We start from the raw sequence: 21,611 nt of genomic DNA, 5'->3' as shown, positions 1-21,611 counted from the left end.
TTCGAGAAGAATGCTGGTGCAATTTTGATTGGGATTGCATTGAATGTGTAGATAGCTTTCGGTAGTATTGACATTTTGACAATATTTATTCTTCCAATCCATGAGCAGGGAATGTCTTCCCATTTCTTTATATCTTCTTCAATTACCTTCATAAGCTTTCTATAGTTTTCAGCATACGGATTTTTTACATCTTTGGTTAGATTTATTCCTAGGTATTTTATGCTTCTTGGTGCAATTGTGAATGGGATCAGTTTCTTTATTTGTCTTTCTGTTGCTTCATTGTTAGTGTATAAGAATGCAACTGATCTGGACATTGATTTTGTATCCTGCAACTTTGCTGAATTCATGTATCAGTTCTAGCAGACTTTTGGTGGAGTCTATCGGATTTTCCATGTATAATATCATGTCATCTGCAAAAGCGAAAGCTTGACTTCATCTTTGCCAATTTTGATGCCTTTGATTTCCTTTTGTTGTCTGATTGCTGATGCTAGAACTTCCAGCACTATGGTAAACAACAGCGGTGAGAGTGGGCATCCCTGTCGTGTTCCTGATCTCAGGGAAAAAGCTCTCGGTTTTTCCCCGTTGAGGATGATGTGAGCTGTGGGCTTTTCATAAATGGCTTTTATGATGTTTAAGTATGTTCCTTCTATCCCGACTTTCTCGAGGGTTTTTATTAAGAAAGGGTGCTGGATTTTGTCAAAGGCCTTTTCTGCATCGATTGACAGGATCATATGGTTCTTCTCTTTTTTTTTGTTAATGTGATGTATCACGTTGATTGATTTGCGAATGTTGAACCAGCCCTGCATCCCAGGAATGAATCCCACTTGATCATGGTGAATAATTCTTTTTATATGCCGTTGAATTCGATTTGCTAGTATCTTATTGAGAATTTTTGCATCCATATTCATCAGGGATATTGGCCTGTAGTTCTCTTTTTTTACTGGGTCTCTGTCTGGTTTAGGAATCAAAGTCATACTGGCTTCATAGAATGAGTCTGGAAGTTTTCCTTCCCTTTCTATTTTTTGGAATAGCTTGAGAAGGATAGGTATTATCTCTGCTTTAAACGTCTGGTAGAACTCCCCTGGGAAGCCATCTGGTCCTGGACTCTTATTTGTTGGGAGATTTTTGATAACCGATTCAATTTCTTTGCTGGTTATGGGTTGTTCAAGCTTTCTATTTCCTCCTGATTGAGTTTTGGAAGAGTGTGGGTGTTCAGGAATTTGTCCATTTCTTCCAGGTTGTCCAATTTGTTGGCATATAATTTTTCATAGTATTCCCTGATAATTGTTTGTATCTCTGAGGGATTGGTTGTAATCATTCCATTTTCTTTTTTTTTTTTTTAATTTTTTTTTTTCAACGTTTATTTATTTTTGGGACAGAGAGAGACAGAGCATGAACGGGGGAGGGGCAGAGAGAGAGGGAGACACAGAATCGGAAACAGGCTCCAGGCTCCGAGCCATCAGCCCAGAGCCCGACGCGGGGCTCGAACTCACGGACCGCGAGATCGTGACCTGGCTGAAGTCGGACGCTTAACCGACTGCGCCACCCAGGCGCCCCTAATCATTCCATTTTCATTCATGATTTTATCTATTTGGGTCATCTCCCTTTTCTTTTTGAGAAGCCTGGCTAGAGGTTTGTCAATTTTGTTTATTTTTTCAAAAAACCAACTCTTGGTTTCGTTGATCTGCTCTACAGTTTTTTTTTAGATTCTATATTGTTTATTTCTGCTCTGATCTTTATTATTTCTCTTCTTCTGCTGGGTTTAGGCTGCCTTTGCTGTTCTGCTTCTGTTTCCTTTAGGTGTGCTGTTAGATTTTGTATTTGGGATTTTTCTTGTTTCTTGAGATAGGCCTGGATTGCAATGTATTTTCCTCTCAGGACTGCCTTCGCTGCGTCCCAAAGCTTTTGGATTGTTGTATTTTCATTTTCGTTTGTTTCCATATATTTTTTAATTTCTTCTCTAATTGCCTGGTTGACCCACTCATTCGTTAGTAGGGTGTTCTTTAACCTCCATGCTTTTGGAGGTTTTCCAGACTTTTTCCTGTGGGTGATTTCAAGCTTCATAGCATTGTGGTCTGAAAGTATGCATGGTATAATTTCAATTCTTGTAAACTTAGGAAGGGCTGTTTTGTGACCCAGTATATGATCTATCTTGGAGAATGTTCCATGTGCACTCGAGAAGAAAGTATATTCTGTTGCTTTGGGATGCAGAGTTCTAAATATATCTGTCAAGTCCATCTGATCCAGTGTATCATTCAGGGCCCTTGTTTCTTTATTGACCGTGTGTCTAGATGATCTATCCATTTCTGTAAGTGGGGTGTTAAAGTCCCCTGCAATTACCACATTCTTATCAATAAGGTTGCTTATGTTTATGAGTAATTGTTTTATATATTTGGGGGCTCCGGTATTCGGCGCATAGACATTTATAATTGTTAGCTCTTCCTGATGGATAGACCCTGTGATTATTATATAATGCCCTTCTTCATCTCTTGTTACAGCCTTTAATTTAAAGTCTAGTTTGTCTGATATAAGTATGGCTACTCCAGCTTTCTTTTGGCTTCCAGTAGCATGATAAATAGTTCTCCATCCCCTCACTCTCAATCTAAAGGTGTCCTCAGGTCTAAAATGAGTCTCTTGTAGACAGCAAATAGATGGGTCTTGTTTTTTTTATCCATTCTGATACCCTATGTCTTTTGGTTGGCGCATTTAATCCATTTACATTCAGTGTTATTATAGAAAGATACGGGTGTAGAGTCATTGCGATGTCTGAATGTTTTATGCTTGTAGTGATGTCTCTGGTACTTTGTCTCACAGGATCCCCCTTAGGATCTCTTGTAGGGCTGGTTTAGTGGTGACAAATTCCTTCAGTTTCTGTTTGTTTGGGAAGACCTTTATCTCTCCTTCTATTCTAAATGACAGACTTGCTGGATAAAGGATTCTTGGCTGCATATTTTTTCTGTGTAGCACTCTGAAGATCTCGTGCCAATTCTTTCTGGCCTGCCAAGTTTCAAAGGAGAGATCAGTCACGAGTCTGATAGGTCTCCCTTTATATGTGAGGGCACGTTTATCCCTAGCTGCTTTCAGAATTTTCTCTTTATCCTTGTATTTTGCCAGTTTCACTATGATATGTCCTGCGGAAGGTCGATTCAAGTTATGTCTGAAGGGAGTTCTCTGTGCCTCTTGGACTTCAATGCCTTTTTCCTTCCCCAGTTCAGGGAAGTTCTCAGCTATGATTTCTTCAAGTACCCCTTCAGCACCTTTCCCTCTCTCTTCCTCCTCTGGGATACCAATTATGCGTATATTATTTCTTTTTAGTGTATCACTTAGTTCTCTAATTTTCCCCTCATACTCCTGGATTTTTTTATCTCTCTTTGTCTCAGCTTCCTCTTTTCCATAACTTTATCTTCTAGTTCACCTATTCTCTCCTCTGCCTCTTCAATCCAAGCCGTCGTCGTTTCCATTTTGTTTTGCATTTCGTTTAAAGCGCTTTTCAGCTCCTCGTGACTGTTCCTTAGTCCCTTGATCTCTGTAGCAATAGATTCTCTGCTGTCCTCTATACTGTTTTCAAGCCCAGCGATTAATTTTATGACTATTATTCTAAATTCACTTTCTGTTATATTATTTAAATCCTTTTTGATCAGTTCATTAGCTGTAGTTATTTCCTGGAGATTCTTCTGAGGGGAATTCTTCCGCTTGGTCATTTTGGATAGTCCCTGGAGTGGTGAGGACCTGCAGGGCACTTCCCCTGTGCTGTGGTGTATAACTGGAGTTGGTGGACGGGGCCGCAGTCCGACCTGATGTCTGCCCCCAGCCCCCCGCTGGGGCCACAGTCAGACTGGTGTGTGCCTTCTCTTCCCCTCTCCTAGGGGCGGGATTCACTGTGGGGTGGCGTGGCCCGTCTGGGCTACTTGCACACTGCCAGGCTTGTGGTGCTGGGGATCTGGCGCATTAGCTGGGGTGGGTAGGCAAGGTGCACGGGGGCAGGGGGGGCAGGCTTAGCTCGCTTCTCCTTAGGTGATCCACTTCAGGAGGGGCCCTGTGGCAGCGGGAGGGAGTCGGATCCGCTGCCGGAGGTTTGGCTCCGCAGAAGCACAGAGTTGGGTGTTTGCGGGGAGGGAGCAAGTTCCCTGGCAGGAACTGGTTCCCTTTGGGATTTTGCCTGGGGGATGGGCGAGGGAGATGGAGCTGGTGAGCGCCTTTGTTCCCCACCAAACTGAGCTCTGTCATCCGGGGGCTCAGCAGCTCTCCCTCCCTTTGTCCTCCAGCCTTCCCGCTTTCAGAGCAGAGCTGTTAACTTATGACCTCCCAGAGGCTAAGTCGCACTTGCTGTCGGAACACAGTCCGTCCGGCCCCTCCGCTTTTGCCAGCCCGACTCGGGGGCTCTGCTTGGCCAGCGAGCCGCCCCTCCGCCCCGGCTCCCTCCTGCCAGTCCGTGGAGCGCGCACCGCCTCGCCGCCCTTCCTACCCTCTTCCGTGGGCCTCTCCGAACATAGAGTTTTCTAGAAGCTACATGTATGTGATATACCAACAGACTGAATAAAGAAGCAGATATGAAAAAATCCAGCTATCTTTTATTAAGTTAGACATTAGGGAGATTTGTAAAACATTAAGCAATGCTACCCCTTTCTCTAAATGTTTCTGTTTGGGTATGTATCATTATTTCTGATCAAAAATATATTTTTGGGGGGGTCGCCTGGGTGGCTCAGCCAGTTAAGCATCTAACTCCTGATTCCAGCTTAAGTCATGATCTCATGGTCCTGAGATTGAGCTCCACACTAGGCTCTGCCCTAGGTGTGAAGCCTGCTTAAAATTCTCTCTTTTCCTCTCCCTCTGCTCCTACCAGGGCACGTGCGTGCACACTCTCTCTCTCTCTCAAAAGAATGAATGAATGAATGAATGAATGAATGAATAAATAAATAAAATATATATTCTTTATATAAACAACAAAAAATATTTTCTTTACGTAATAGGTTTACTAGTTTTAATTTTAAAGAATATTAAAATAATTAAAAATTTGGTTTTAGTTTCAATATAAATATTAATACATATCTTATAAACAAAGCTCTGTCAATAATTGTGAAGAGTGAAAGAGATCCTGAGACCAAAATGCTTGAGAACTAAATGTTCTACTAGGAAAACAAAGGAATCCATAAAGCCAAACCACTAAAAGATATAGATAAATAGATGGATAAAAAAATAAATTGGGGAGATAAAGGAGCTATTGCTTTACCACAGTGCTGAATAATAAATGTATAGAACAAGGGCCAGAGCTGAAATACCATCATTTTGTAACCATAAGGATAAAGACGAACTCCAGTAAGCATCCATAATGGAAGAGGATTTTGATTTTGTTTTTATTTGGAAATAATTCCCCTTTCCTCTGCAAATAGGGTGTTCTTACACATCTGAAAGGTGAACAAGACTTACATATTAAAAGATGGTTGGGTTAGGAATTACAAAATTTCTAATTTGGTACCTATAAATATTGTCATCCTATGGTCTTACCCTGTAGGTAAGACCCTTGACAGGTGCCAGTCACAGGCAGGTGACACCAAGTCTCCTGAAGAATTAAACAGCAGGCTTAGGCATCTCTCCTTTTCTAGACCACTGCTCCTTCCCTAATGCATCCTCAAAGGCCAGGGAAGATATTTGGGCAGCCTTTAATTTTTAAATTTTGAAGCTTCAAAACTCATTAGGTATCTATCACAATGGAGGCAGGATTTTCTTCTACCATTACCAAATTAAAGGTGGAGGCCTATATTGGTTGTGACCCATAAGCACATATAATCCTTGGTGATGTTTCCAACCATCTGTCTACTTCCAGTCTAACATTTCCCACAGGTGGGACAGTGCAAGGGGAGACTAATGCATTTGGAGGTGACTTTGGGGTGGAAAAAGAGGTTGGGTTGAGGTGACACATCTCTGAGATAGCTCTCCCCCCTGCAAATAAACAAGATTGAGACTTTTCTGATGCCTGACAAGAGCCTGTGGCTTGAAGAAATGGTGGTAAGATGGCCAAGTTTAAGATCCTCTCTGTCTGACTCAGGTCTGGCCCTCTACCCCAGTGGCAGTGATCAGTGCAACCAGGTGATATTTCTAAATCAGTCTGTCTGGTGATATATAAAAGACTGAATTTTGCATACAACAAGAGGCTTAGAAGTGTTGGTGCATAATACATGAAAGTGAGGGCTACTGAAAGACAAGAACCACATACTCTATTGGTTAGATTTGGGGAATTTTAACCTTATTATGCTGAAGCATTGTAAATTAAAAAAAACCTTAGTTAAGAGTACTAAGAATTCTTAAGCTGAAAGTCATTTTCACATATGACTTAAAGTATTATTTGACCAAAGTTACTTATTACAACCAAAGTTGCTTATTAAGAGCCTGCTATGTTAGGAAGTATTTATGTGTCTCCATATATTATCTCTTGCCTTTAAAACATCTTTTATAGATGAGGAAAAAAAGACACTGGATGATTAGCTTATCCAAATGTACATAGCCAATTAAAGTAGTACAGCTAGAATTTGAACCTAAGCATTTTTACTAACTTCCACCGTTAAGCATTTCCCATTTAAGATTTTAAAATCAGCATTTACAAAGTTTGCGTACAGTATCATTACAGATATCCAGTTAAAAACTAACATTTTACTCATAATCATAAGCTACTATTTTCCTATAGTGATCAAATGAGGCATTTCTGCTTGAAAATGTGATGATTCTATAATTTGACATATTCTACATATATTTATATGAGCATGGATGACTATCTCAGCAGGTCTCAGCAGGTAATACTTTTTTAAAAACCAATTAAACAGGCCTTCCAGATAAGCTTTCAGAATTTGTAAAATGGCCAACTAGTTCAATGGATTATCTAAAATCTTATTAGCTTCTCCATACTTACAGGTTTCCCATAAGGAATCTCTGCTTCTATCTTAGAAAATCCAAAATAAACTGTTTAAATCTGACTTCATTAATTTTTAAAAGCCATAAATACAATTTACAAAAGTGAAGTCTGAAAGTACATATGAAGAATATCATAATTTAAGAAAAAAAGATGTACCTAATGCAAATTTGTGCTTGTGCTTTCTGCTTGAACAACAAACTCTTATCTATTGTTCCCTAACAATCTTACATATAAACAAAAACTTAAAGTTCTAAAAATATGTTATTTAGCCAACAAATATATATTGAATAATCTATTACATTAATCTAGGATGATTTACAATAAAAAGTTAAATAGGTTTTCTGAGTGCATCCCCAAATCAAGCATGTGGGTCCTAGAAATGTCTAGCATTTTACTGCTTTTACTTCCTATTGTTGTGGGAATCAAACATTTTTGTGTAAAAATCATTTATTTTCCAAACCGCAAGGAATTTTCAACCCTGAGAAAAAGTACAGCTGTAATTACATTTGCTCCAAAAAAGGTAAACATTAAAAAGGAAAAATTCAAATGATAGATTCATGACTGTTTATTCCATGAAGAAATACAAGATATGCAGCCATTTTAGGTTTTGATTGATGTGTAGGAAATCAGTTTTTCAAAGTATTTTTTTCACCTAATATATTCTACAATTCTTTTTTAGAATGTGTAAGGCTAAATTACCTCCAATGTGTAACTTATTGGGGTTACTCTCTCTCTCAAAATAAATAAATACATACATACATAAATACATAAAAAACATAAAATAAAATAATGTTTAGCTAAATCACATATGCTTTAAGATATATCATATGGAAATTCCAGGTTTTAAAAAGTCCAGTGAGGAAATTTATGACTGAAAACTCATTTTATTTTTAGTGACAATCACTATACAAAGCAAGCAAATTCCAATCTGGTTCATCCTTAAAAAGGGGTAATATTTTCTCCTCTCAAAATTAGCACATACTTAAGTATAAACCAATATAATTAAGTACTGTATTTGATTTTCACTTTGAGAGTCTAACTTGAACAAATGGGGATATCAATAGGGAGGTAAAAAGAGAAACTAAAAGAATAAACAAACAGTGGCAAATATTATTAGAATTTAGATAATTAGAAAATTAGATCACTTGTAAAGCTTAGGCTTACCCCAAACTTTATTTTCAGATTTGAAATATAGAAGATATGACTGATTATTTGATTGATTTCTAGATCCAAATAGTTTTATAGAAATCAAGTAATACTTGGTCATTTTATCAAAGATCATAAAAGAGTCACAGATTGCACTATTAGCTACTAATTCACAGACTATATGACAGTTTCAAATATGGCTAATTCAGTGAAAATAAATAGAGTACATTTTGCGGTGCATTAGTCTTAATTTAAAAAAATATATATATTTATTTATTAACCCATGAAATTAGTAATACCCTTCATTAATCTGTTTAATTTAGTTACCATCAGGCACTACTTATCATTAATGAATAGAAATATATTTTGATAAAGAAATCACATAATCATCTAATGAACTGTGATATTCATCAGCTTAACGGGAACTACCCCAGTAATTGTGAACCAGATTCCTGAGTATAATATTGGTTTCAGCTGTTAAGAGGTTGAAGGGTCAATAATTTTCAAACTCTTTTCTTTAAAAATATCTTCAGCAGAGGCTGAATTTATGAAACTGTTCAAAGCAGAGCTTCTATAGTTGAGGCAGGGGTCCACAATACCACTTCATCTTTTCTCCCCTTCCCTTCCCTGAAGGCAACCTACTCACACTCCTCAAGCTCCAAGGAGCCCTGTGAAAATCTTGGATTCAGACCCAGTATCACACTTTTGAGACTGTGAAATGCATTCAAGAACATGTACTGGTTCCCTAAACAAAACCAAGATCTTATGGATGGCAGAAAGACCATCATGTATTTTGCTTCTTTCTCTACCCCTGTTTGTCACAGAGTTATCAAAGAATCTGTCACAAACTCCTAAGTAATCAGGTGGAAGACAATGCAGGATTTTCCCTGCAATTCCACAGCCCAAGGAAATACAAGGCCTACTTCACATTCACATGTGGAGCTATGATTTAAGGCTAGAGCATGACTTAAGGTCTGCTTCCAGTGTTTAGGCAAGAAGAGTTGACCGAGAAATCATTCTCTCACTTGGGAGCAAGAAGTCCTTAGGAAGAGAGAAAAATGTCTGTATAGAAAAGACAGAGGAACAATTCTTGGATTCACAGGTCCTCAAGGAAGCAGGCCTTCACTGGACAGCCATTCTCAACTACTTCCTTCTGCCCGTCAAACCTAGAGGATCTAGGGAAGAGGGAGAAAATAAGGTAGTCTGAGACCAACCTGAGCAATGAAAAGACAGTTAGGAAAGGAAAGGATAAAGTAATTCTAGTAAGAGCAATTTATTTATAGTATCCCATTATTTTAGTCATTAGTTTTAACTTTCTCTACAATAAAACTTTACCTTGGCTAATAACTAATAAAATTGGATGACATAAATTTTACCTACGCTCTCTGCTTCAGTTTTCTTGTGACTTCACCAAAAGGAAGGCTATAGAAGCATTAAAAGGAAAGATTGGTTCTATTTTGCTTGTGAAGGTTGCAATAAAGAGCATTCATCCTGCTATTTTTCCCTACTTATTTCTTATTTTCCACCAATGTTCAAAAAGGTTAAGACTATAGTCACAAATAGTGAAGATCTGCAAAATGGTAATCTTACTTTAAGATGGGTATCTCCAAATATATCGTGTGTAAAGTAGACTACATCTACTCAAGGGTGTACTTGGTAAATGCATATCAGGATATTTACCAACAAAAGAATGAACTAATCAGCCTTAAAAATTTTTTATTCTTAGCAATAAATGACAAAGCTTAACATCTTTCCTACTTCTTTATAAGATTCCAGAGATCACATATTTTAGTCTATTTTTTAAGTTTATTTTTATTTATTTTGAGAGATAGAGAGTAAGCAGGGGAGGGGCAGAGAGAGAGGGAGAGAGAATCCCAAGAAGGCTCCATGCTGTCAGCTCAAAACCCAATATGAGGCTCCAATTCACGAACCCATGAGATCATGACCTGAGCCGAAATCAAGAGGTGAACGCTTCATTGACTGAGCCACATAGGTGCCTCTATTTTAGTCTAATTTTGCAATATATCAATAACATTATGTTACTGTAGTTTATTAATTGTATCTGACTCATTTAGGATATAAACAGAAACATATTTGTTGAGCAACAATTATATGTATGACACTTACTAGACACTTTTTTTCTTGTTTAATTCTCACAACCATCTTTATTTTTAATCATTGAGTAAACTAAATCTCAAAGATAATATTATGGATAAGAAAAGGTGTGCTTTCAATTATATCTAATTTTCACACAGAAATTTAAGAAAATATACCAGGAGAGTCACCTTCTTTGCTACAAAACCTGATGTGTCGATATCATCCACATATAACCAAGTTCATACTGCCTCTCTTATTTTTTTTCTGCTTCCTTTAACAACACAGTTTAAAACCACTTTGCATATACTTCCCACAACCTCCCTTTGTCTTGAGAATTAAGAGCAACCCAACTATTGTGTGACAACAGCACCATCTATTGGCTGCAAAGGGATCCAATAGATGATGCTTATCTATTGATGATCCAATAGATCATGCTCAGGTCATGATCTAAAATTTTTCAGCTGAGTGAAATCTATTTGAAAACAATTTTTTTCCTCACAGATATACATATTTTTTCTCCATCTCTCCTTTTAAAACCTGTAGAGTTATTGCATCTCTCTTGATTCCATTGCTAACCAGTATGTGTTTTTGCTAATGTGCAGCAATTCACATGAACTGTGGATTAAAAGGGATGTGAACTATTATGAAAACTAACTACCATTTATGACACAATTTCAATGGAAAATGTGTTGAATTTAAATGAGCTGCTTACATAGAACTTTTGGAATTCAAGTAATTTGTAGGTTGGAAACTTGTTATAATACTAAAACATATAGAAGTATTAAGTCTTTCACTGTGGCTTCCAAGGCAAATAAAAGAATGCTAATACAAAGCAATACTTCAAATATTTCCCTCCCGTCTTCAGAGTTGATAAACATCTGCCTTGTCCTATGGAATTTGGATCTTGCCCTACACGCAGGGGAACACTCAAATATTTGTTGATAATAATGAGAAGGTCCATTGCTATTTTGCAGTGGCTCATTAAAGCTACATCAGTGATACAGGTGGGAACAGCTCCAATTATTTTGACTTTTATCTCTATGATGAAAACTACTAGGACAACATCTATAACTCTAATCACTTAATGAGCTCTAATCATGAACTTTTATTTGAAGCAATGCTTTACTTGGATGTCCTTATGCTTCTGTGATAGAGAGTTCTATATCTTCCTGTAATGTGTCTTTAATATCTAATCCTTAAAGTCCTATCTTTATGGTAAGCCCTGTAAGTTTCCATTTGAGGAAATTTTGTGCTGAAGCAGGAGAAACATGTATGATTGCTCAAGCAAATTGGTTACTATGAAGTCACTTTTCTTGCTGGTACCTATTAAGTAGCAAAGTGTTTTTGTCCCTTGGTCTATGCCCTGCATCTCAGTTCTAGAAATTTCTCCTGAAATCCTAATTTGAGTCCAATTTTTTAAGGCAGGGAAAGACCAATCACTGCTCATAAATATTATAACTAACTGTTATTACCTGCCTAGACACAGGCTATTCTTGGTAAAAAGACAGACCTTATTCCCATACTCTGAGACCTGTCTAATGCTGATGTCCAGTGCCTAGGTGTATGACCCTCTCCTCACTGTTAACTATATTCCTGCCTTGCAAATCATCTTTCCAGCACTATTTTATTGGCTCCCCAAGACTTTGGAAAACTATGATCTTGCCTGTTCCATCAGTAGTTATGAAATCCATCTCTCCCTATCTTCTACTGCTTTTCCTTTCAAATCTCTGAAATCCTTTGATAGTACTATCATTTTACTCATTTCCTAATTTAAAAACTTCAGTTGTTTTTACAATATGAATATACTTAACACTACATTTTTATGTTTAGGTTGACAAATGCTATGTTTTATATCACAAATGAGAAAAAAATTTTGGAAGTTGACTTTTTTTTAATCTTTTTTTTTTAAAAAGTTTATTTATTTATTTTGAGAGAGAGAGAAAGAATGCAAGCAGGGGAGGGGCAGAGAGAGAAAGGGAGAGAGAGAATCCCAAGCAGGCTCTGCGCTAACAGCTACATGGGGCTTGATCTCATGAACCATGAGATCATGGCTTGAGTGGAGATCAAGAGTCAGAGACTTAACTGACTGAGCCACCCAGGTTCCCTGGAAGTTGACTTAATAAAGTACAAGGTGGGGCACCTGGTGGCTCAGTCAGTTAAGCATCTGACTCTTGATGTGGCCTTAGGTCATGATCTCACCATTCCTGGGATGGAGTCCTGTGCTGGGCTCTGCACTGACAACATGGAGTCTGCTTGGGATTCTTTCCCTCCCTCTCTCTCTGCCCCTCCCCCACCCACACAAACACACATGTGTGCATGTACTCTCTCTCAAAATAAATAAACTTAAAAAGATAATAAAGTATAAGGTAAAAAGGGCACAGGGATTTGAGCCAGATGGTCAGGTGTCTTACTGCACCAGGGCTTGAGCTAGCCACACAAACTGCTGCTGCCTGGTGGTTGCCTTGATGGCAAGGTCGTTAGCCCTCTCTATAGCTGCCAGTGCCTTCTCCTTTGTCTCCTCCTTGGCTTCCTTGGCTGTCTCACCAAGGGTTTTGGAAGGGGTCTCACTGTGCAGCTCCAAGATGTATTGAAATCCTTTCACAATCTTAGCCACACTACTTCTGAACTGGGCAAGGCCAAATTTCTGGCAAAAGAAGAAAAGGCGGACGATTGTGGACAGTTCTAGAGACACCAAATAAGCTAGAGACCCATGCTTCCTGCTGGATTTCAGTCCAGTCGCTTTTATCAGAATTCACACAGCAAATACATTGCTCCTCCGCCACCATCAGCTGGGTGTGGTCAGTCTGGTTCTGCTGTTCTACAACAGAATCCTCTAGGATGTACACTGAGTGAGCAACACTGGTAGGAAACAGTCACTGGGCCCAGCAGGGTACCCTACTGGTCTCTGTCAGGAGATGCTAGGATAGGAGCTTTTGGTCAGAGGTCACCTGCAGGTGCACTGTGTCTTCTGTCAAGACACATTTGCTATAGGGATTTGGGTACCATTCCCATAAGGCTATGAACACTTGGTCCCAGGAACTCCAGAGCACTCTCTGGCCTGGGGAAAAACTTCACCACCATTCTGGCAGGGGCGACTCAGCACCTGCACTGCATCTGGGATGCAAAGCCATGAGAGGCAGTGGGGTGGTGGTGCTGGGCCATGGCTCTGTGCAAGCCAGCTAGGCTCACAGCTCACTCACCTCTGCACCCAAGGAGCAGCCGCTGCCCTGAGGAGCTGTGAGCCACAAGTGAAAATTCTTAAGACTATTTTTTAAAAATATAAATTGACTTTACTACTAGCTCCCTCCTCAACAGTGCCAACTTTTCAACACCAAAAATTTACTCTGATCTGTTCCTTTTATTTTAATGTTTGCACCACCACTCTCATCCAGGGCCCTCTTATTTCATGTTTATATTAACTGAAAAACCTTTGTAACTACACTGTATTCTGATGTCTTTTCTTTATGTTTAGAAATCCTTTCTTTGGGGAACCATTCACTATTTCATTCCTTGTGATCCTCCTCTGTCCACTGAGATTGGCGGGGTGTGGGTGGGCCTGACGGGATGCTATTACCCCTCCAGCTAGAGGTGGGAATGTGAACTAAATTTGGATGTAGTATTACAAACCTTTAATCACAAAAAAGGGACTGGGCACATGACACCACTCGGCCAATCAGCATTTCCCTACAAATTTTGCTGGAGCACCCAGGAAAGACTCTCAACCTCTAAGGATCCTAAGTTATAAAGACCAGACAGACCTCAAACTGCTGGGGCCATAAATTCTACAGTGTGGAGAAAACCTATATATGAATGAAACTAATGTGAAGGTAGGTAGAGTCATCTGATAGATACAACATATCCTCATGATTTTGAGCACTTGAATCTAATTCAATTTCTGTTCAGTTATATTTTCTAAAATATTCTATTAGTTAGGGTAGGCTAAGCTGTGGTAGCAAATGGACTCAAAATTAAGTAGCTTAAATGAGAAATTTCTTTCTTTCTTAGGTAAGAGTCCTGGATGGATGCTCAGGTAGGCCAGTTCTTCCCCCATAGTCATATGAGGATTCAGACTGAAGGCTATTCAGCCATCTTCAACAGCTGACTTCCAGGGTTTCCCTGAGCACTGCCATTTCATTCAGCCAGAAAGAAGAAAGAGCACTGAGAAACAAAGGGAGATTTTTACTGATTAGGCCAGGAAGTGACTCATAATACTTCCAGTTACAATGCACTACAGAAAACCTGGTCATACAGCCACACCTAATTTAAAAGGAAACTTGTTAAATGTAGTCTAGCTGTGTGTCCATGAAGAAGTAGAAAGTGGATTTTGGTGGAAAGCTAGCAGTCTTTACAAATATACTGCTGGATAAATAAAATTCAACAAAGACACGGAATACCAGGCCATATCATACTGGCCCCAGAAAGACTGTGACTGAATTAAAAATCAGCTATTGTAAAAAAGTATTTCAGAAGGAAACATATCAAATCTACCAAAAGATGTCATCAGGGATACTTGTTAATTATATTGCGTAAAGTCTATAAAAACTATGGGAGAAGTTACATCAGATTTCAGTACTAAGAATAACAGAAAAATAACAGTATCATTTTTCTCTTATAGGACTAAGAAACATTACCAACAGTGACCCCGTGTTACATAGGGTGCAGGAAAATTAAGAAGTTCTTATGCTGTTGGGAATGTAACTTAGCACAAATTGTGTTACCAACTGTTCTTGTCTCTGGATTACTGAGAAGTTAGGAGTGTGGCCCAAAATTATCTCTGGTGGGGCAATTAACAACAGATTTTGTACTTTCTTATTGATTAATTTAAAAAATGTTTTAATGTTTATTTATTTTTGAGAGAGCATGAGTGGAGATGGGGCAGAGAGAGAGGGAGACACAAAATCTGAAGCAGGCTCCAGGCTCTGAGCTGTTAGCACAGAGCCTGATGCAGGGCTCAAACCCACAAACTGTGAGATCATGACCTGAGCCAAAGTCGGATGCTTAACTGACTGAGCCACCCAGATGCCTAAAGAAATGTGTATTTTTTAAAGAATAAAAGCAAAATGAGGCTATGTTTCTTTTTGGAAAACAAAACAAAACAAAAATAGTCCTGTTCCTTCACAATAGTTATTTACATGATGGAAGGCTGTCTCTTTCTGAGTTGGCTGCTACAAAGCTCAGCGATGCATTTGCAGTCCACTCTGAGAAATGTGCAGGTAATTGTAGTTTACATTACAGCCTCATATCTGGGTCCACTTTTCCCTCACCCTGATTTTACTTGTTCCCTTCACTGCAATTTTATACCTCTGTCTTTGAATCTTCAGTCTCGTATCTCTTCTGGAAGAAGGAAGAGAATGATTTTATAACAGTTTTAGTGTATCACAACTCTATCACTCTTCCTATACAAAACTTAAAATTCCACAATGCATATATTTTTCTTAAAAAGAAAATCCAAATTCTTCATCTTAGTGTTTACTCATTTTAAAAAATACAAACATTTTGGGGCATCTGGGTGGCTTGGTCGGTTAAGCTTTGGCTCAGGTCATGATCTCGCGGTCCATGAATTTGAGCCCCGCGTTGGGCTCTGTGCTGACAGCTCAGAGCCTGGAGCCTGTTTCAGATTCTGTGTTTCCCTCTCTCTCTGCCCCTCCCCTGTTCATGCTTTGTCTCTGTCTCTGTCTCAAAAATAAATAAACGTTAAAAATTTTTTTTTTTAAAAATACAAACATTTAAAATACATTTTAAAAATACAATAAATATTTATTTATATAAGCACATGTATACATACACACACTGAGTGCCTAGGTCAAACACTGCTCTATACATGGGAGTAAAAGAAAGAAGGCTCAAGTTGGTCACAGTCTGGTTCAATGGTCCCAGTATTTTTCTTTTCATGATGACTCATATCAGACAATGTAACGGCCTCACATTCCCAGAGGCTTACCAAGATGTATGCTATGTACACTTTGCAGCATGATAGCAACAACTCTGTCTCTGATCTGAGACACACTGGTGGTCTCGGGGGTCAGATGGTTAAGAATCACTACAATAGAGGGAGGTAAGTGTAACAGAGAAAATGCTATCTGCCATGATACCACAAAGTAAAAAATAAGGGACCCAGAATTGTGGAGTATAAAGAAATGGGAAACTTTCTGTAAGAGCTATTCATCGAATAGGAGTTATAAAAGTAAAGGAGGAGGAAAACAGTGATTTCAAATATCATTCCAGAAAATGGAAAATTAAAAAGACAATTGGATTTTATACAGAAGATGGTGAAATGTTTCTAGGCACTTGAATATATGCTACTTTAAACAGTATGTCACCTTTTTGGCAACAATGAAAAATCAGCTAATCCATAGGACAGCATTTTCAGACAAATGAAGCCAATTGCTTTGAAAAGAAAATATTTCCATCCAGTCTGACCACTTTAATAAAAATAATTTTTAAATGACATATTTTTTTCCCTTGCCTTAGTAAATAAAACCCTTTGTGTACTCATTTTCTCTTTGGATCTCATGCTAATTATAAATAAGTAACATAGTATACTGTACTTCAACCTACATAGGTCCTACTGAGATTGGCTTTCTGACTTTAAAAGATTCCACCACATCACAATACCTTAGTTATTTCTTACTGCCAATCAGTGTTACTGCTTCTAACTTCTTGACTTCTTAAGCTGTGATAAGCCTTACTAGAGGCCTGTCATTTGGGGTACAGTGAAGGAGAAAAGGGTCACATGGCACAAGTTTTCAAATTTAGACTTTTGCCACAATCTCTAAATGAGACTGGACATTTTTCATCCTAAGTCCCTCTGTATCAGAGTTTAATTTAAAATGTATGACTCTACCTCACATTCATGAGGACAGCTCTTATAAAAAACAAACCAAAATGAAACAAAACAAAACAAAAAACACCAAAAATCCCCAAATGAGACAAGTGTTAGCAAGATGTGGACAAATTAGAACCCTTGTGCACTGTTGGTAGGAGTGTAAAATGGTGCTGCTTCTATGGAAAACAATACGGTGGTCTTCAAAGTTAAAAATAGAATTAACACTATGATCGAGCAATTCCACTTCTGGCAGAACAGAAAGAACAGAAGTGTCTCAAAGAAACATTAGTACACCCACATTCAGAGCAGCATTACTCACAACATCCAAAGGTGAAAACAACTCAAATGTCCAGTGACAGATAAATGGATAAACAAAAGTGGTAAATAGATACAATGGAAGATTTTTCAGACTTAAACAGGAAGGAAATTCTGACACATGTCACAACATGGAAGAACCTTGGCAACATCATGCTAAGTGAAATAAGCCAGTCACAGAAAGCCAAAACACAAATACTGTATGATTCTGCTTATATGAGGTACCCAGAACAGTCAAATTCATAGAAATAGAAAATAAAATGGTGGTTGCCAGGGGCTGAAGAGGGAGGAGGGGAACTGTTAAGTTGATGAGTTTCAGTTTTCCAACATGAAAAGACTTCTGGGCACTTCAGTGCACAGTGAGGTGAATGTACCTAACTCTACTGAAATGTGTATTTAAAAGTGGTTAAGGGGGCGCCTGGGTGGCTTGGTCGGTTAAGCGTCCGACTTCGGCTCAGGTCATGATCTCACGGTCCGTGAGTTCGAGCCCCGCATCGGGCTCTGTGCTGACAGCTCAGAGCCTGGAGCCTGTTTCAGATTCTGTGTCTCCCTCTTTCTCTGCTCCTCCCCTGTTCATGCTCTGTCTCTCTCTGTCACAAAAATAAATAAACGTTAAAAAAAATTAAAAAAAAATAAAAAAATAAAAGTGGTTAAGATGGTAAATTTATATTATGTGTCATTTATTATATAAATGTAAATAAATATTTATATACATATAATTTATAGAATTTGTAAACTTGGGAGATCCTACTAGAGGAGCTCATCATCAGGCCAATCCTTAACATTCTTAGCCTTATTCTTTCAGCACTCATTCAAAAATTTTCTGCGTTAGGTTAAAAATATCCTCAAAAAGTGTTGTGGAACTCGACAAGGGTGAGGATTGCACAAAAATGTGAATGTACTGAACGCCACCATATGGTATACTTTAAACTGGTTAATTTTATGTTATGTGAGTTTTACCTCAATCAGCAAAAAATCCTCATATGCATTTGGCATTTAAAGATTCCCAAGGACAAGGGCTACAACATGAAGAGTTGTGGCTAGTTTCTGCTACTGGCACTGCATTAAAACCTCACACAAGTCTAACAACATAGGAAGGAATAAAATACTAAAGTAATTTACTAATATTAAAGCCGCAAGAAAAGTACTTTTTGGTAACAGGAAGACAGGAGATTATGTGAGCAGATACAGTTTACCACTAGCACCACCAACACAGACTAAAACTATATATAAAGGCAACAAGCCTGTGATTCAGGGCTCCTCTCACCTGGCAAATTCCTCACCTATGAGGCCTGCAGGATCAAAGAGATTAAAGAGATAGTGGAATCAGATCTTGGAAAGCCCAAGAATGCCATGACAAGGTACATGGACTTTTTCCTTGACACAACAGAGAGTCACTGGCAAATTTAATAATGTAGCTGATGAATAGGTTCAAAGATGTGTTTTAAAAGAATCACTTTGGTGGCCACTTTGAGGGTGAAGTGGAAGACAGGAATGGAATACCAGACTACCACAATAATCCAGAGAGAGATTTATAAGGTGAAACAGGTTAAACTGTGGGATCAAATAGATACAGGGTTTAAGGCATGGTACCTGGTGGTTTTCTTAAATTATTCCTTTTAATCTCCACTTAGCAGCTTAGTATTATTATTCCCATTTTACAGATGAAGAAACATAGGATTGTCCCAAAAGAAACTTGGGTCAAGGTCACACAATTAGTTGGTAGGGAAAATGGAATTTTAATTTGGTCTATAGGACTTCAAAGACTGTGCACATACATTTTTCTACTACCTTGTGGTATCAACCAATATACAACCAAAATAGTTAAAACGCTTTATGTGACAAAAATGTGAATACTTCCCATCAACAGCACAGCTAGCCCTCATGGAAGATAAAAATCAATGTCTTATTCCCTAAATAACTTTTTAGTACTTGATTAGATCCTAAATTACATGCACTAAAGCCAATTTTTACCTGTAGGTAATTTTTCTTTTTAAATACGGTTTTATTAAAGGAAACTCTTCATGCCAAGTAAGGGTGAGCTATGTCCTCTTGTGATCTAATTATACCATTTTAAATAAAAGGTTACATGAATATATTGACTCAAATAGTATATAAATAGAGGCCATAATCCACAGGATGTATTTGGTCTTTGAAGTTGCCATATTAAGATCCTTTCTATATATAAATATTACAAAGAATACAAAACTCTGGTATAAATACAAAATGCCTAATTTGGGAGATTAAGGAATATTGGTTTTTAATATACCTTGGCTTCCACAAATGACAGGGATGGATGGTTTTACCATGTATGTTGTGTCAAAAACAACTTGAGACACAACCACAAAGCCTAACAAAATGGACCTGATTGTGAGGGTTCTTTTGCCACCACTCACCTCTCAAATCACCCATTCTAATCCACTATGGTCAAACTTTGGTGCTCTTAGATTCTCAAAGATGGTATTTTGCACTGCCTGATTGCTTCTAGCAAAAAGATGAGTAATGTCTAGATCACAAAGAAAAATGAGCAATGACATTTCTCTATTATAATCTCAAGGGGAAAAAAACATGTTTTGGGAAAAATTCTTATTGAGGGGTTAGGATTAAATTTATTAAAAAATTTTTTTAATGTTTATTTTTGAGACACACAGAGAGAGAGAGAGAGAGAGAGAGAGAGAGAGAGAGTGAGCAGAGGAGGAGCAGAGAGAGAGGGAGACACAGAATCTGAAGCAGGCTCTAGGCTCCCATCTGTCAGCAGAGCCTGACGTAAGGCTCAAACCCACAGAAGCATGAGATCATGACCTGAGCTGAAGTTGGACACTTAACCAAATGAGCCACCCAGGTGCCCCGAAGTGTTTAGGATTAAGATGAACTTTACTGAGATTAGGAAATAAGGTGATCAGCCCAGGTATAATGGCTTCAAGAGAGTTAGTTGCCTGGGAGACAGCTTGTGACAACTCTCACCTCTCAGTGCAAATTATCAAGCATTTCCATTACCCCTATCCTTAGGCAAATTTGCTTACTCAACAAGAATCTTAATTTTATAACTCTAATGTCTCATTCTTCACTTCACATAAAAACAGAAACTATCCATACCTTTGAAACTGTTCGAGGTTACCTACTGATTAAAGAGCAACCACATTTTAAACTCAATCTCCCTTTCAAAAAGTTTAATATGAGTAGGCACCAAACCAAGGACACAAAAATAATTTGACAACTGAGTTATTTGCCAAGAAATGATATGAATATTGATCTGTGTTTTTTTCTTGATTTAAAATGGATAAACAAGCAAACGTATCTTCTCAGTGAAAGCCATCCAAACATAATTTCAAAACTTCCCAAATTATAAAAAGAAGGAAGAAGCAAGGGAATGAATTTGAGGGGGGTGGGTTGGAGGGGGGAAGAGGGATGAATTTTTGAACTTAGTTCCAGTACATATTAGCACTTAAAAAAAATCAGACACTGGGTCTTATTCAGAGACACACTTAAGTTTGTGATATGAAAGAGAAATGAATTCATTAGTCAACTATAAGAAGGCAATTTTGAAGGGGAAAAATATGAAAAGAAACAAGTCTCTCATGATTTTTTTCACTTCATGTTTAATAAATTGCTTTGGAAGTAAATTTTCTCTGTTCTTTTATTCTATCTGCCATGAAGTAAGGATGATAAAAATCATTGGTATAGGGCTAGAAAGGCTTTCACCATAGTGATAGTACACACCCTTAGATGAAGGCTACTTAAGCTAACTCTAGGCATTCAGAGCATCACCGAAACACTCCATTTTACCCCCTTTTACTTTTCCCAGCCTTAAATATCTCAGCAGGAAGCCCTATATGGATGACATATTATCCTTGGACTAGTTGGGTTGATTCATTTCTAGGCTGTGGGCTCTGTGGCTGGTTATAATCCTACCTGACAAAGACAAGCTTGCCATGTTTCAACAATATGAAATATCAGAGAAAGAGAGGAAAATGGTTACTGCAACACTAAGGTCCACAGGCAGTGTGCACCTAGCACACACTAGGAGTTAGTTCAGAAATGGCTGAGGTCAACCCTCACTTCCAATAGTTGAGGCACTAACTTTACAGGTCCCTATAAATAGGTAAGATTGCCTTGGAATGCTCTGACACCAACTAAACTGAAAAACAAACGCTGAATAAACTTAATATATATATATTTTTTTACTGTATAGGCAATTGGTTAAGAACATAGACTACGGAAGGAGACTCTCTGGCTCTGAAATTTACCAGCTTATATTCTTTAGTATTATGTAACTTCCTTGTACCCCACTTTCCCTACACATAAAATAGGGATACTAAG

At 38.2% G+C, this 21,611-nt stretch overlaps 1 protein-coding gene and 1 pseudogene across 1 annotated transcript in view; both read right to left on the bottom strand.

Moving 5' to 3' along the window:
• The window catches only part of NDUFAF2 (NADH:ubiquinone oxidoreductase complex assembly factor 2), a 176,027-nt gene that overhangs the window by 76,488 nt on the left and 77,928 nt on the right, over positions 1-21,611 (bottom strand). The window lies entirely within an intron of this gene.
• Positions 12,558-19,703, bottom strand: LOC115512702 (annotated as a pseudogene).

The sequence above is a fragment of the Lynx canadensis genome, chromosome A1 (assembly GCF_007474595.2).
Source record: "Lynx canadensis isolate LIC74 chromosome A1, mLynCan4.pri.v2, whole genome shotgun sequence".
NCBI classification, from domain to species: Eukaryota; Metazoa; Chordata; class Mammalia; order Carnivora; family Felidae; genus Lynx; species Lynx canadensis.
This window is presented reverse-complemented; position numbering and strand designations above follow the sequence as displayed.